This window comes from Mus caroli, unplaced genomic scaffold (genome assembly GCF_978045245.1).
Source record: "Mus caroli unplaced genomic scaffold, Mus_caroli_1 scaffold_9, whole genome shotgun sequence".
NCBI lineage: Eukaryota > Metazoa > Chordata > Mammalia > Rodentia > Muridae > Mus > Mus caroli.
In genome coordinates, this window is record NW_028227264.1 from 57,989,265 (window position 1) to 58,004,337 (window position 15,073).

Here is a 15,073-nt window from a genome sequence, read left to right on the forward strand (position 1 = left end):
CTACTCAGGAGGCTGAGTCCAAATTTTGTGAGCCCAGGAGTTCAAGGCAGCCTCAGCAACACAGTGAGACCCTATTTCTAATATAAAGAAATAGGGGCTGGAAAGATAGCTCAGAAAATAAGAGCATTGGCTGCTCTTACAGAGGACCCAGGTTCAGTTCCCAGCTCCCACTGGTGGCTTACAAGCATCTGTAACTCCAACCTCAGAGGTTCTGACACACTTTCTGCCTCCATAGGTATGCACATGATGCACAGACATACATGCAGACAAAATACCCATATATTTAAATAAAAAATTTTAAATAAGTACAGTGTGGAAAGTGCTGTAGTTTCCATAGTTACAGGATCACTATGGCCACTTCCTCTTTACTGGGCATCATATAGAATTATTGATACAAAATTGCTGTCATCATTGCTTAACATGATGACATCCTCGTCTACCTTCAGTGCAGAAATTGAAATTGGTTTAATGGCTTTCCTGTGCTGTTAACATTGGCAGAGAGGGTTGAGACTATAACTCAGTGGTGGAGCCCTTGACTAGTACATATGAGACATTGAGTTGGATTCCCAGTACCACCATGGCAGTGGGGGTGGGGGAGCAAAGAGCCATTCTTGAAGTGTCCTGCTGGTATTACCTGCTGAATTACCTTACTTGTAGAACGGTGGCTATGATATCTGTGGTCCCTTTCACCTTCTGACTCTCATACTCAAAATACTGGTTAGAGTGAATTAGCTACTATAGGGCAGGTGGGAAGGGTCGGTCAGGAAAGGGCTAGCTTTATAACCCTGAGGACCTATGTGTGATATATCCCCCTCCCCCCACACCCCAAGTAAAGAAGTCAGGCATGGTGAGCACATGCTTGTAACTAGGTAGACGGAGCCAGGCAGACCCTTGGAGCACACTGCCCAGCCAGCCGAGTGTATTGGCAAGCTCCAGGCCAATGAGAGACCATGCCTCAAAAAGCAAGGTAGATGGCACCTCCTAAATAAAGTCACTCAAGGTTGTCCTATGGCTTCCATATGCACATTCGTACATGTATACCTGCACACACACACACACGAAAAGTATATATATATATTCATTTAACACCTGTTACTATCCAAGGCAACATCCATGTTACTGGGATACCAGCTCTGCCTCTGGTGTCCCCACTAGTAGACAGCCCTGCATAGACTCATTTCCCACACAGGAAATGAAATGGTTTCTAACACCTTACCTCCAAAGTCAAAGCACTGAGGCTGCATATTAGCCAACTGTTATTGTATGAGAAATTACCCTAATTAATCCGAAGCCAGTGACTTGGCGCATACATCAGCTAGAAAATTAATGAGCTACGGTGAGTTCATTGTGCTGGAAGATCAGAATCGATTGTTCTCCCTGCCTAAAACAGCACATATATCACAGAATCTCCAAGGGACGGACAGGGATCCAGAGGTAGTGTACCTGAGGCTTGACTGAGCCCCAGGCTCCTCTTGCAAGCTTGCTCACACAGCTGTAGGCAGAAGGCTTTGTTTCCCCTCTCTGTGGACCTCCATAAATTCTCAGGATGTGGCAACGGCCTCTCACAGAGCTCAGACTGACCCTGGTCCATTGCAGGAGAGGACTACCCAAGCTTGTGAGTATTAGAAGCAGAATGTTGGAGGCCATCTTTATATCTTTTACCACCTTCCCAGGGTACAAGGTTGGCCTTAGGAAGGCTGAGCCAAGACCAGACAGTTCCAGCAGCATGTTGCTTCCTGTACTGCTGTCCTGTGCACTTGGCCCCACCCCTACTCTTCCCAGTAGTTTCTCTTCCTTCCTGGTGATTTTCTCTTAGGTGCTCAGAATCACCTCAGCCCTCCCCCACGTCTCACTCACTCTGAATGTAGTGAGTAGAGAGGTGTGTTCTTTCTCTCCTAGAGGACAGATGCTGCTCTGTAGGAGTTAACCACCATCATTGCTCCCCTCTGTGTTGTGAAAAGCCCAGCGGTGCGTGCATATGGTCCAGACTGCCCGTGTGCTTATGCTTCAGGCCTGACCCCTTCCTTCTTCAAGAACAAGGTCTCCTTCCGCAGCTTTGCCTCCACTAAGAATACTGCCTCTAACTCTCGGTATTGAGTCTCCCCACTTCTGCTAGGAATAGAGACTTGTAGAGACCAAGCAAACCCCTGTCGTACCACACCATGGTTTGTGGCCGCCATTTACAACACATGCTTCGGGCATTGAAAACAAATGTCCTTTCACAATTGTCTTAGTTAGGGTTTTACTGCTGTGAGCAGACACCATGACCAAGGCAACTCTTATAAGGACAACACTTAATTAGGGCTGGCTTACAGGTTCAGAGGTTCAGTCCATTATCATCAAGGTGGGAGCATGGCAGCATCCAGGCAGACATGGTGCAGGAGGAGCTGAGAGTTCTACATCTTCATGTGAAGGCTGCTAGCAGAATACTGGCTTCCAGGCAGCTAGGATGAGAGTCTTAAAGCCCACACCCACAGTGATACACCTACTCCAACAAGGCCACACCTACTCCAACAAGGCCATACCTCCAAATAGTGCCACTTCCTGGGCCAAGCATATATAAACCATCACAACAATCAAAGCAATAGTATGTGGAAATTTCCATACTTGTAATTTTTTAAATTTATTTATTATATGAGTACACTGTAGCTGTTTTCAGACACACCAGAAGAGAGCATCAGATCCCATTACAGATGGTTGTGAGCCACCATGTGGTTGCTGGGAATTGAACTCAGGACCTCTGAAAGAGCAGTCAGTGCTCTTAACTGCTAAGCTATCTCTCCCATATTTGTAATTTGTTCTGTCAATATATTAAAATTACTTTACAATTGTAGGGTTTTTTTTTTCTGTAGTATTTTATAACCAGTTTGGGAAACTCCTACCTTGCCACCTTGATAATGCATTTAAAACCCAATAGGTTCCTTTTAACTCCATGTTTGAGGAATTATACTCTGATAATGTATGGGATATGATACAAAAAGTTTAAAAAACCTTACCAAAAAAAAAGTAACAACAACAATATAGTGTATCATTTAGTGACAGCCCACCCAGATGTCTGAATTATTTCTTTGGTGTAGTGAATGTCAGTTTTTAAGTTAGAAGTTAGCTATTTGGTTATACTCTTGTATAATCTAGTTAGTCATCTAATGGAGGCCCTTAGGCATCTGGGATACCAACCCAAGAAGTTAGAAGCAAATGCCCACCAGGAATTTCCATTGGCATACACCAACATCGGTTTTGTCACTGTATACCTAACATTGAGGCTAGATTTTAAATCTGAATCTGGAGTGGTAATACTGCGGCTTTTCTTGTCAGCTACTGATCTCATCCTCAGCTTATTTCAAAGATCACACGAGTGGCTTCTAGCTTTCTCTTCTCTACCAAGAAAGGTAGCGAAATCTCTCCAAGATTATCTTCAAGTTTGTCTGAGAGAATCTCGTGGCGTATATATAGATCTGATGCGCCTGTGTAGCTCACTTCTAATAAATAGCTTTACAGCCTTGACAGTTAGGATACCTGAGGGAGCCATCTCTTTGATTTTCCTCCTCCTCTGTGTAACCACAGGTGTGACATGAGAGTGGTTTTACATTCAGTTTAAGCCAGAGAAATAATAAACTATGGAATTGCTTGATGAGGTGAGTGTGTGCATCCATTTATCTGAATATGCAGTCATTAACTGGCCAAAGCTAACCAGATTTTACATATGCACTGTCAGCTGGGCCCAGGAGCCCGCTCAGCATAATAAACCTAAATTCAGTCTGGAATGATGGGACATAGCCTTCGAGTCCTTGCTACACCACCCAAAAAGGCTCCCCTTCCAGCCCTGGCTTGTGGTCCTCAGGCCCATGTGTTTGTTACTGGAGTCGGGGCCACAGCTGAAAGCAGAGTATAACTTATATGGCTACTGCTGAGCTGTAATAAGTGTGTGCTGAACCCTGGGTACCAATAGCTTTAAACACTTGAACCACCTGTCTCCATGTGCCATCATTAGCTGGTAAATACATGACAGAAACCAAGCAGCTTGTCCTCCCGTTGCCACGGTGACTTGATTTTAGTGTATTTAATCTGCGGGTCCTGGTGGAATGTACTCATTAGCATCCTTTCTGCCTCCAAACTAAAAACCAGTGCCAGTCTCCTCAGGTAACGCAGGCCGCTGAGGCGACAAGGCCCATTACTGCCTTCCAGCTGTGTGACAGCCAGAGCAGAAAGGCAGACGTTAGGACTATAGTGAAGCCAGGAATGACTGACTATGGTCTCCGTCCTCTATGGTCTCCGTCCTGGGTGTCTCCGCCAGCTCTACAGACCAGATCCCTGGAGAGCGCCAGGAGATCATGGGTGTGGCTTCAGGAGTCACCACTGCCCTAGTTACCTTGAACTGGTCATTCATATTGACATAGCAGCAGTCTAATAAGACCCCAAGAAGACACTGAAAGACCTTAGGATCAGAGGAAGTGTTATTCCATACCCGAGGGCATTCTTCTAGAACCAGCAAAAGAAAAATCTTTGAGGGGAAAAAAAATACAGAATTACCTGATGTTCCTTTAGTAAAGGTTTAGAATTAACAGACTATGAAGCAGATATATAGTCTTTCATGTTGTCAGAGTCACACACTGAGAAATGCGCGTGAAGCAGACAGGACTAGTCCTACAGTCGCAGTCAGGAGCGCACCTCCAGCTCCATCTGCCTTGTCTTAGCTTCACCTCTTCCACGTGGTCCACTTCAGCTGCCTTGTCTCCTCATAGCCACCATTGCTCTCAGTTGCTCTCAAACACTGCATCCATGCCTTGAGGTGCTGTGTAACGTAACCTCTGCCTCCTCCTGATTCACCTGGCACCATCAGTCTTCCACCTAACGGCCTTCTGCTGTAGGTTGCCTGGACTGCCCTCCCCTCCCTCTGCCCTGCCTTTCTCTTCCCTCTTTACCTTATTCCTTCTGTCAGCTGAACTCCAACTCTACTTCCTCATAGAGGCTGGTCCTGCTTCACTGCTCTTCCACCCCAAGAAGGGTCACATGTTTGTTTCACACTTCCAAAGTATGATGTCCATGTCCCTCACGTCACTCTGCTGTAGAACCATGTAACTAACTGTCAAAAGCCTGTCTACAAACAGGTAGGAACCTTTGAGAGAGTCTCAGCCTAGCCATTGTTGCCCAGGTGCCTGGCACAGCAGACATGAACTGTACACGCATGCTCTGAGAAGAGAGTTAAGGAGCAGCATTTCATCAGGTGTGGACCAGAGCCTGGTGCAGGACGGACACACCCACAGGCACGCTGCCTTTCTAGCATCTTCTCTGTTCTCCTTCAGCTGTCGACAAGGATTTGTCTACAGGCGTGGGCCTGTGGAAGCCTGCCTCCCCTTGCCTTTATTACAATGACAGATCAGACTTTCTCCACATTGGGAAGAGGGACAATGGCTCCTTCTGGCAATTGTCTACAGCAATAAAAAACCACAGCTCCAGGGTAACTCCCTGCTGTGTCTTCTGTGCCAACCCAAGAAGCACATGGGGGAGAGACTGACAGAAAACCAGGACTGGTGGCCTCATAGAATCAGAACCCAGTCTCTCTTTCCCCCACTTGCAGCCCTTTCCCATCTCGGGGCCACCTTCATCTCCTAGGGTTCAGAATTTCTTTTTCACTGAAGCCAGCTTGTTTTGGTTTGGTTTTTTTTAATCATGTTTACTCAAAAAGAAGCTTTTTAAAAGCAACTAGAAAAACTAAAAATAATCACTTCAAAGCAGGGAAGGTCTGTGGGAAGCAGCCCCTATGATCACAAACCTCTGTGGACCATACACACACTTCAAACACTTTCAAGTGCCCAACAGACAAAGATAATAGTTAAGAGAACCTTCATTAGCTGGTGACTTCTCACATGACCTGTTGTGTTTATAAAAAGATAAGGAGAGAAGGAATATGTTTGGTGGGTGCATAGTCAGGTGTGGGGGAAGGGGGTGCCTCGGTGGGCCCATGCTGAGGCATCCCTTCCCACTGAGGGACCAGCCATATGATGGTATAGTACAGAATAGAGTTTATTCAGGGCATAGGGAGGGGGATTGAGAGGGTAGTAGAGGCAGAGAGAGAGAACACAGAAGAGAAGTAAAGTAGAGGCAGGCCATGAGCACGTGGAAGAGGGGGAAGAGAATAGGTAGAGATGGGGGTGGGGCGCAAGAGGACAGAGAGGGAGCAAGAAGTCAAGAAAGAGGAGGGGGCGAGCAGAGCAGCCCTGTTTATAGTGAGTCAGGCACACCTGGCTGTTGCCAGGTAACTGTGGGGCGGAGCCTAGACAACACCCCCCCACCCCCCACCCCCCCACCCCACCCCCACCCTAACATGACCTACCTTCTCAGTTTTTTCCTTGGTCCTGTTGAAGAGCTTGACTGGCCAATCAGTGGACAGCTAGACTAGGTTGAATTAGAGGACTAACACAGACAGACAGACATCCTACATGTTCTTTTTTATTTTGATTCTTATTTTTTCCTGGGTCCTTTCACAGTTGTCCTCATAAGGAGTCAGTAGCATCTGAGGATGTGGCTCCGTGGTAGAGCGCTTGTCTGGCATGCGGGAAGCCTTGGGCCCAGCGGCCCAGCGGCATGTGAACTGAAGGTCAGGCAGAGGTTCTTGAGAGACAACCTGGGGCTGCAGAAGGCCCTGTCTCAAAAATAAAGGGAGATGAAAAGATTAGACTGTCTTCCTATTCTTAGGGAAATACTGTTGCTATCCTTACCTCCTTCTTCTTCCTCCTCCTTCTTCTCATCCTTCCTTCCTTCCTCCTTCTTCTAGAGGTATATCATGAGACAGGGTCTCAGTATACAGCCCAAGCTGTTCAACTAAGGATCCTCCTGCCTCAGCTTCTTTTGTACTGGGATCTCAGGCCTAAGGGACCACACCTTTCTTCCTGAAGGCCAATGATACTGATGATGCTCTGGCCCTATATAGATGCTGTGCCTTTCACTTGCCGTTGGCTGTGTCTTCTCCCTTCATAGACGTCATAGCTTCAGTGAACGCATGTTTCCGAGGTGCACACTCCTGATCTTCCTTGTGTTTCCCAGTCTGTTCTCCAGCCCGCCCAGTCCCAATTCCAGCTTCTATGTACTGGGCTTTCCTTTCTAACTGTCCATTCCTGTTCTAAAGAGTTGGCACTTCCCAACAGGACATTGACTTTACTGAAAAATATTAACTTTTTCCATAACAGCTAATGAGAATGAGCTCACAGCCTATGTAATGACTTTCTGGATGGCCACAATTAAGAAAGATAGGATTAGCCTAGTGTGGTAGCACGCTGCCTTCAATCCCAGCACTCAGGAGGAAGAGGCAGGGAGATCTCTGTGAATTTGAGGCCAGCCTGGTCTACACAATGAGTTCTAGGACAGCCAGGCCACATAGTGAGAACCTCTTGTGGGCTAGAGGGGAGAATGGTAGAATTAAGCCAGCCAATCAGGGCTGTGAGCATAGCTCAGTGGAAGAGCATGTAACTGTGCACAGGGTTCAGGGTACCATTGTTACTGCCACCAAAACAAGAGACAAAGATCAAGCCAATTAAAGAAGGGATCAGGTGGGGGGTGGGAGAGTTGGAGCAATGGCTCATGTGTAAGATTATTTATTGCTGTTGTCTCAGAGATCAATGCCTGTCACCTTTGTTGGGCAGCTCAAAACCACCTGTAACTCCAGCTACAAGGAGATCCGTCTCCTTTGACCTTTGTGGATACTGCACTCACGTGTACATACCCACACATGGACACATACACCTAATTAAAAATAAACAGATCTCTAAAAATGGGGGAGGGGCAGCATCCATTCAAAACAAATAGATCAGCCGAGATGTGTGCTCTGAAACCCAGAGAACAAATTATGTTACAAGTTTAACCAGTGTGTTTCAAGTAAGGTACAGTTTTAGGGTCGGAAGACATTTCATACTACACAAGTTAATATTTAGCTCCCCTCGTATGTGTAAAATCAGACAGCCTGAACTGGTCAACTGTTGTAGAGTAGCGGAACTCTGCCTCTCCCAGCTGCCCTTTTGTGGAGCCCAAGGAGCTAGTGTGGCATATTCCTTGAATACCACCATTTCTCTGTCTCTTCAACTGATCTTGTTCGCGGCTTAGTTCTGTAAAGTTGTCCCTGTAGAAAGCTTCAGCCCAGCTGTTTTCTGTAATGTCGCCACCTCCTGGGTACAGACAAGCAGCCTGACTTAGCTCCCTGAGAAGAGGTCCCACACTCAATTCCTCTTTATCTGTTAGGAGCACAGAGACTTGTATCAGGTCACATTACCGTTTGGTAAATCTTTGCAATTTTTGTTGTGGCTGTAATCAAGCCAGTGATTTACATCCGTGTAAACTTAATTTAGACCCGCCACCCCCCCCCCCCCGCGCGCGCGAACGTGTAAGCTGTGTCTCAGTAAGTGTGGAGGTCCTAGCTGTTCCGCCTCTGTCAGAGAGTACCATGAAGCAGGGATGAGCGAGTAAATAGGGAGAATTTATCATCATTGACCCGCAACCCATTAATTTGGGCCCCACTTGGAGTTAATGCAGGGCTTACGGTTTCCCCTTACAGCCCCAGTTTCCATACCAAAGCCTAGTTTTTAGAAAATGAGTTTCCTATTCAGCCTTTAATCCCAAGCATAGTTCATGCTGTCTCCTACGCGCAAGGACTCCCTGTGGGCGTGGGAAAGGGGTGATTGTTACTTCCCTTTCTCAATCAGCTTTTCTATGTTGCCTTTTATAATTTACCCTTTGGTAATTTCACATATGCATATAAGGTGTTTGCATCATAGTCATCCACACCTTCTTCATTCTCCATCCCCCCACCCACCCTGTCCCCCAGTTCCTCTGGACCGCTTCTTCCAGCACACCCCTCTTACGGTCCTGCCTTTTATTTCTTTAGACTCACTGAGCTTCACCAGGGTAGCCCATATGAATATGCGTATGGGTAATTTACCGAAGCACAGGCAACTTACCAGGGACCGCTAACAAAAAGTGACTTACCCTGCGCCAGCAGCTGGCCGGCATCAGCTGCCCGAAGCTCTTCAGCCAAGGGCGGGGCCGCATGAGTCCCTTCTCCATTATATGTTGTCTTCATAGAAGGTGATGTAGTTCTCTGTCATTGTAGCTGAAGGGAGGCTGGAGAGATGGCTCAGTGGTTTAAAACGCAGGCTGTTCTTCTAGAGGACCCACATCAGGTGGCCCACACCACCTGCAGGGGACCAGGTGCCCTCTTCTGACCTCCGTGGGCACATATAAACTCACATACACATCATATGTTCACACAGCTATACATAAGCAAAAATAAGGATAAGATCGTGTTTTTAAATGTATCTCAAGGTAACAGAAGCAAGTCTGATCGCAGACCTGTTGCTAATACTGGTATGCATAGCTAATGTCCACTGAGCTCTTTGTGTGTGCCAGGCTGATTACTATCACACTTCAGCAAAAAAACAAAGCCCAAACATTGGATGGATGCACCATCAACTTATCACAGAGAAAGAAAGAAAACGCAGTTGAGCTTGCCACAAGAGAAGTACTTTGGCCATGTCAGTATCTTTCCCCATCAGTGAAGATCAAGCTTACAATACACCTCTAGTTTTAGACTTCTGGTCCGTGGAGTTCTTATGCAGACAAAAAGGGAAATGCAAGTAAATGAACTAATAAACTGGTCTGGACCTCCCCTCCTTGGAGAGCCAGCACCTCTGGCTGTTTCGTTCTGAACCGGCCTATCAGCCTTCCCACATCTGTTGTCCTTTGCGCTGTCACAGCATTGGTGATACAGCAGTTTGAAAAGAAAATTCCAGTTATCTGGAATTTTCTCCTAAACTATTGGCACCCATTCTGCAAACTCTGACTTGTTTCTGCAGGCAGAGACAGCAGGGTACAGTTGCTCTCTAGGCAGTCTGCTGATTTCAGAGACACTAGACTGGGCAATGGCCCCACAGTTAAGATATAGCCTTACCTTTCCAGCTCCCAAGTCAGGCAGCCCACAACCACCTGGATCAGCTCTGAGGGATCTGACGCCCTCTGCTGGGCTGTGGAAGCACTCACGTTACCAACATACTTTGATGATGATGATGACAGTGGTGGTTGTGGTGGTGATGACAGTGGTGCTGAAGATGTGGCATGTTTGCCGCTGTAATTGGCAGCAAGAACCTGGGAGAATAGGGCCTAAAAATGAGGTGAACTAAGGACCCATGCAAAAGCCAACTTTATTCAGAGCATCTGACAATTTTTACTCCGAGTGTTAAGAATCATGTGGATGAAGTGTACAGTCACAAGGACAAACCTCTTGTGTTTTTCCTCAAAGGCATAGAATAACTATACTTAGGAGGAGCATGAAACACATGCCAAAAACAGTTATGTGTTTCAAAGAAGCCAAGGTCACAAGACTCTTGTCTTCTTGGGGTTTTCTAAAAAGCACTCAGAATTCTCATTCAACTCCATCCTTGGACTGTATCCTAACAGTGGCCCAGCAGTTAAATGTGTGTCCTGCAGAGCACCTGAGTTCAGGTCCCAGCACCCATATCAGGTGACTTACAACCTATAACTCCAACTCCAGGGTATCCAGTGCCTTCTACTCCACCTTCTACTATGCACACACGCACACACACACTCAAGCACAAATCTCAAAACAATAGTAATTCTTAAAATGTAAAAGACTATCTCAAGGGGGCTGTGGACCCAGCTCAGAGATACAATGCTTGTCTCATGAGCTGTAAGGCCCTGGGTTCAGTTCCCAGCAATATTTTTTTTTTTTTTTTTTTTTTTTTGGTTTTTCGAGACAGGGTTTCTCTGTGTAGCCCTGGCTGTCCTGGCACTCACTTTGTAGACCAGGCTGGCCTCGAACTCAGAAATCCGCCTGCCTCTGCCTCCCGAGTAGTTCCCAGCAATATTAAAAAAAAAAAAAAAAAAAAAAAAAAAAAAAAGGATTCACACCATCCTGGGCTACCTAGTGAGATCCAATCTCAAAAAGTTAATTAAGTAAATTAATTAAAAGTAAATTAAAATCTGAGAAAAGATCAATGGAGATAATTTTACATGTATTATCTAGCTTAACTTTGGCAGTAATCTCAAGAGAAAGATACTGTCATTTTACCCATGTTATAAATAAAGTAACCAAGGCTTGAAAGGGTTAAAGAGCTTGCCTGGAGGTGCACAGTTGGTATTTGTCCAAGGGAGGAAAAAAAAATAGAGTCTCTCTGACTGCCAAGGCAATTTTCTTGCTGCCATGTTATATTGGATTCCCTTCTATAACACATCCACTTCAATACCTTTGAAGTGGATGCAAGGGATAGCCTGATCCTTCCACAGCCAGAAGAGACTATGGGGCTGCGTAAAAGTGTTTTCCAGGGGCTACCAGATTCAGAGACTAGATGAAAGGACCCCCAGGAATCTGGATCCTGAGACTCAGATTTCTAACTTAGAGGACAGGGTCTTTCTGTGTTTTGATCCAGCTATTCTCACTTCCCTATGGGGCACAGTGCTATGCTAACGACTTACCATCTCTCCTTGCGCGGATTTTATACGACGTGGCAGAAAGCACAGAACTTTGCTGATGGACTCTTTTGGTTCTCACTTTAATGAATAAGTGTACCTGCCAGTCTTGCCTAATTTATCACTCCAGCCTGCTTCCAGATCTCAGTACAAATTGTTTTGGCTTGCATGGAACTGCCATCCCGCCCACGAGCTCCTGGGAGCTTGTCGCTGTACTTGGCTGTGTGTATTGTTTCTTCCGGGCTTGTTGTATGTGAAGTGACCCTGCAAAAGCAAGCTGTCCTTCCTAGCTAGCAGAGCTCTTACCTAGCCAGCAGAGCCCATACCTAGGCATCTCCTCGAAGCTTTAGGGGATACTTCAAGATCCCCCCGACCCTGAGGAATGAATACCAATTCTAAAGAAGCTGTGCCCTCTCCCCCTTAGGCCTTCTGCATTCTCTACTGCAAAGTGTGTCTTAGTTGCCTATTTGGTAATAATCTGGTAGGTAAATTGTGTAAATGAGCCAGGGACTCATTCAACCAAAATTATTTAATAAGCACATGCTATGTGACCCTGCACTTGTGTAACCGACCAAATAATATAAACCACAGACTTTTACTTCAAGAAGTACATGTTACTGGGCTGGGAGATGGCTTAGTGGGTAAACTGCTTGCTACGAAAGCACATGGACCAGTGCTCAGGTCGCTGGAGCCCACATACAGCCAGCCATAGCATGCTGATACAACCCCAGCTCTCCTAAAGCGGGGTGGAAGATGAGTCTAGGTGGTGAGTCAATCGAATCACCAGGAGCCCTGGGGCCAGCTAGCCTGGCATATACAGCAGAGAACAAGAGATCCTGTGGAAAACAAGACAGGACCACCACCCAAGGCTGTCCTCTGACCCCGGTATGCTCACGCATGCATGCACACACACACACACACACATAAAAGAATTTTTAAAGTAGTACATAATGAGAGATTCAGGCATCAAGAACAAATAAATCCTATCACAGTGCAAAATATACTCTTTTGTTATATCAGACAGGATATCCAACATCTCGACATGGGTTTTTTTCCCCTGGGAGTGTTAAGCTGCCTATCATTCAGATGTATGCAGGTCAGAACATTGAGTGGAAACATAGCCTTTCTCCTCTCTGCCACCTACTGACACACATGTGACATAGCAGCCACACCTGCAACACCTCTAGGTGCAGTTGTGACACAACATTGTTATCTACAAAATTTAGGCCCAGGAACCACACAAGCAGGTTACGGAAAAAAAAAAATTAGAACGATACCTCCTGCTCTCAGTAAGCTGACAGTTTTGTGTTGGGTTGCATTCCTAGCTATCCCAGGTCACTGGTAGCCTGTAGGCTACAGTTTGGACATGCCCAGTAGGCCTTACCTGCTGTAAGAGCTCAGAAGAGTCTGGAAAGCTGACTGTGTCTGGGGTCATTAGTAGAGCCATAGGGTTCACAGAAGGACAGGGTTTATACAAGTAGATGAAGCAAGGGGCAACCCCAGACAGGAAAAATGACAAGAAGAAAAATTACCCAAATCCATAGCATAAAACAAGCCTTCCTCCAGAGTCTCAAGTTATTCCGAGTCCTGTCACAACTGATGAACGCCTCCTTTGGAACAGAGAGTCTAGGGGTGGTTGGGTTCTCCTTGGCGGCAGCCGGTGGCTTTTACACTTCTATTTCATTATTCTGAGACATCGGCAAGGCATGTGGGCAGCACACCTGGGGACGTTGCTGTCTGTGCCAGTGAGGTCGCCCTGGAGCCCACAGAGAGTGTATGCACTTCCATTGGAGGGCTTATGTATTCTGACCTGTTCAGGTTCTCTCCCCCTTATCGGTAAGAAATCTTTGTATCTTTCCCCAAGGTTGCTTCTTAAAGGGATTTTGGCTTTAGGGGCCTGGAGGTGGGGTAATATATTTTCTCCCAGGTTTTCCTTTGTTAGTTTTCCTTCTCAGCTGTGCTGGGACAGGGAACCATGTAGACTGATCTCCTCTCCCGCTCTTTATCCTCCCCCCTCAGCCTCCTCAGTGCCTGGTCCACAGCCACGCACCAACTCACCCCAAATTGTTTTTGTCTCCATCACTGGGATGAAAGCACAGTCCATTATGAATCACCTAGCCCAACGTAAATTCCATATTTTGATTACCATTGTTACATCTTAATCCTTGCATTGGGCTGGAGCAATGGCCCAGCAGTGAAGAGCACTGGCTCTCTTCCAGAGGACCCGGGTTCCATTCCCAGCACCTACATGGCAACTCACAACTGTCTACAACTTAAGTTCCAGAGGATCTGACACCTTCACACAGACATGCATGCGGGCAAAACACCAATGCACACGAAATTGAAGTTAAAATTAAACAACAACAACAAAAATCACAACCATACTGGGTGGTGGTGGCCCCAGCACTTGAGAGGCAGAGGCAGGTGGCCCTCTATGAGTTTGGGGATAGCCAGGGCTACACAGAGAAACCCTGTCTGGAAAAACCCAAATGAATAAAGTGTAGTGCATATCAAGTAAAGAACGGGCCAGATCTCTAGCTCACATATGAAACTGATGCACCGTCGGCCGCACTAGGATGAAGCTGCCGTATTTTCACCCTGGCTCCTTCCCAAAGCTCTCTCTACAGAAGGGTGGACTGGGGGAAAGCACACGGGCGTCAGTGCCCGGCAGTTACAGTTAGTCCTTGGTTCTTACCTCCTGAAATTGGAGCATAGCCGTTTCTTCCCCCTCCTCACCCGCTCCCCAGGCTGCCTTTCTATTTCCATGAGTCCTGTGATCTCAACATGAAAAGGAAAGTGTCCTTGAACTCTGAGTAACATTGGCCCTCTCAGATCTCACAGGAATAGAGAATGCAGAGCTAGGGAACTTTCGTGTTGAGGGAATCAGAAATCGCCTGTAACATCCACTGCTTGCTGAAAGTCCTCTTAAAGGGGAAGCCCCTGTATTCCTCGGCAGTTGCATGGGGAAACATTAACTTCACTGATGATGGCTTGGAATGTTTCACAGCAGCTGCTTTCATGGGGTTATTGATCAGGTTCTTGGGGAAGGAAGACCAGTGGGTTGGTGTTTGGAGGTCCCAGATGGAAGGACTGAGTGTTAGCCTCCAGTGAAATCAAACTGAGTCCTGCAGGCTCCCTCTGGAGGGTGTGGCTCTTCCAGGCATCCTTTCCTCTGAAAACATATCTTCCCTAACTCCACATCGATGCACATTTGAACAGAAGACAGGTTAACTGGCCTAGAGTCACCCAGGACTCTTCCTTCAGAAGAGGCAACCTCATGAATTAGGCTCATATGATACTTAAAGGATGGTTAAAATTCCCAGCCGATCAGGCAGGCATTGCAGCCACGCCCCTAATCCCAGAAGGCAGAGGCAGGTGAGACAAGCCAGGTCTACAGAGTGAGTTCCAGGACAGCCAGAGCTACACAGTGAGACCCTGTGTTCAAAGGGGGGTGAATGTGGGGCTCAGCAAAAATTTAAAAACTGGCCCTGTTAATCTGCTTTTTTATATTTTCTTTTTAACTTAAGACAGCATCTCATTGAGCTCAGAATGATCTTTGTTGCGTAGCCAAGGATAACCTTTAACGCCTTACCCTCCTGTC

At 46.5% G+C, this 15,073-nt stretch overlaps 1 protein-coding gene and 1 non-coding gene across 2 annotated transcripts in view; one reads left to right on the forward strand and one right to left on the reverse strand.

The window, feature by feature from the left end:
* Positions 1 to 15,073, forward strand: part of Micu1 (mitochondrial calcium uptake 1) — a 152,002-nt gene that overhangs the window by 100,499 nt on the left and 36,430 nt on the right. The gene's annotated exons all lie outside the window — the stretch shown is intronic.
* On the reverse strand, positions 12,535 to 12,666 carry LOC115032219 (small nucleolar RNA SNORA17). Its single transcript, XR_003837874.1, has one exon. It is a non-coding gene; the product is annotated as a small nucleolar RNA SNORA17 (small nucleolar RNA).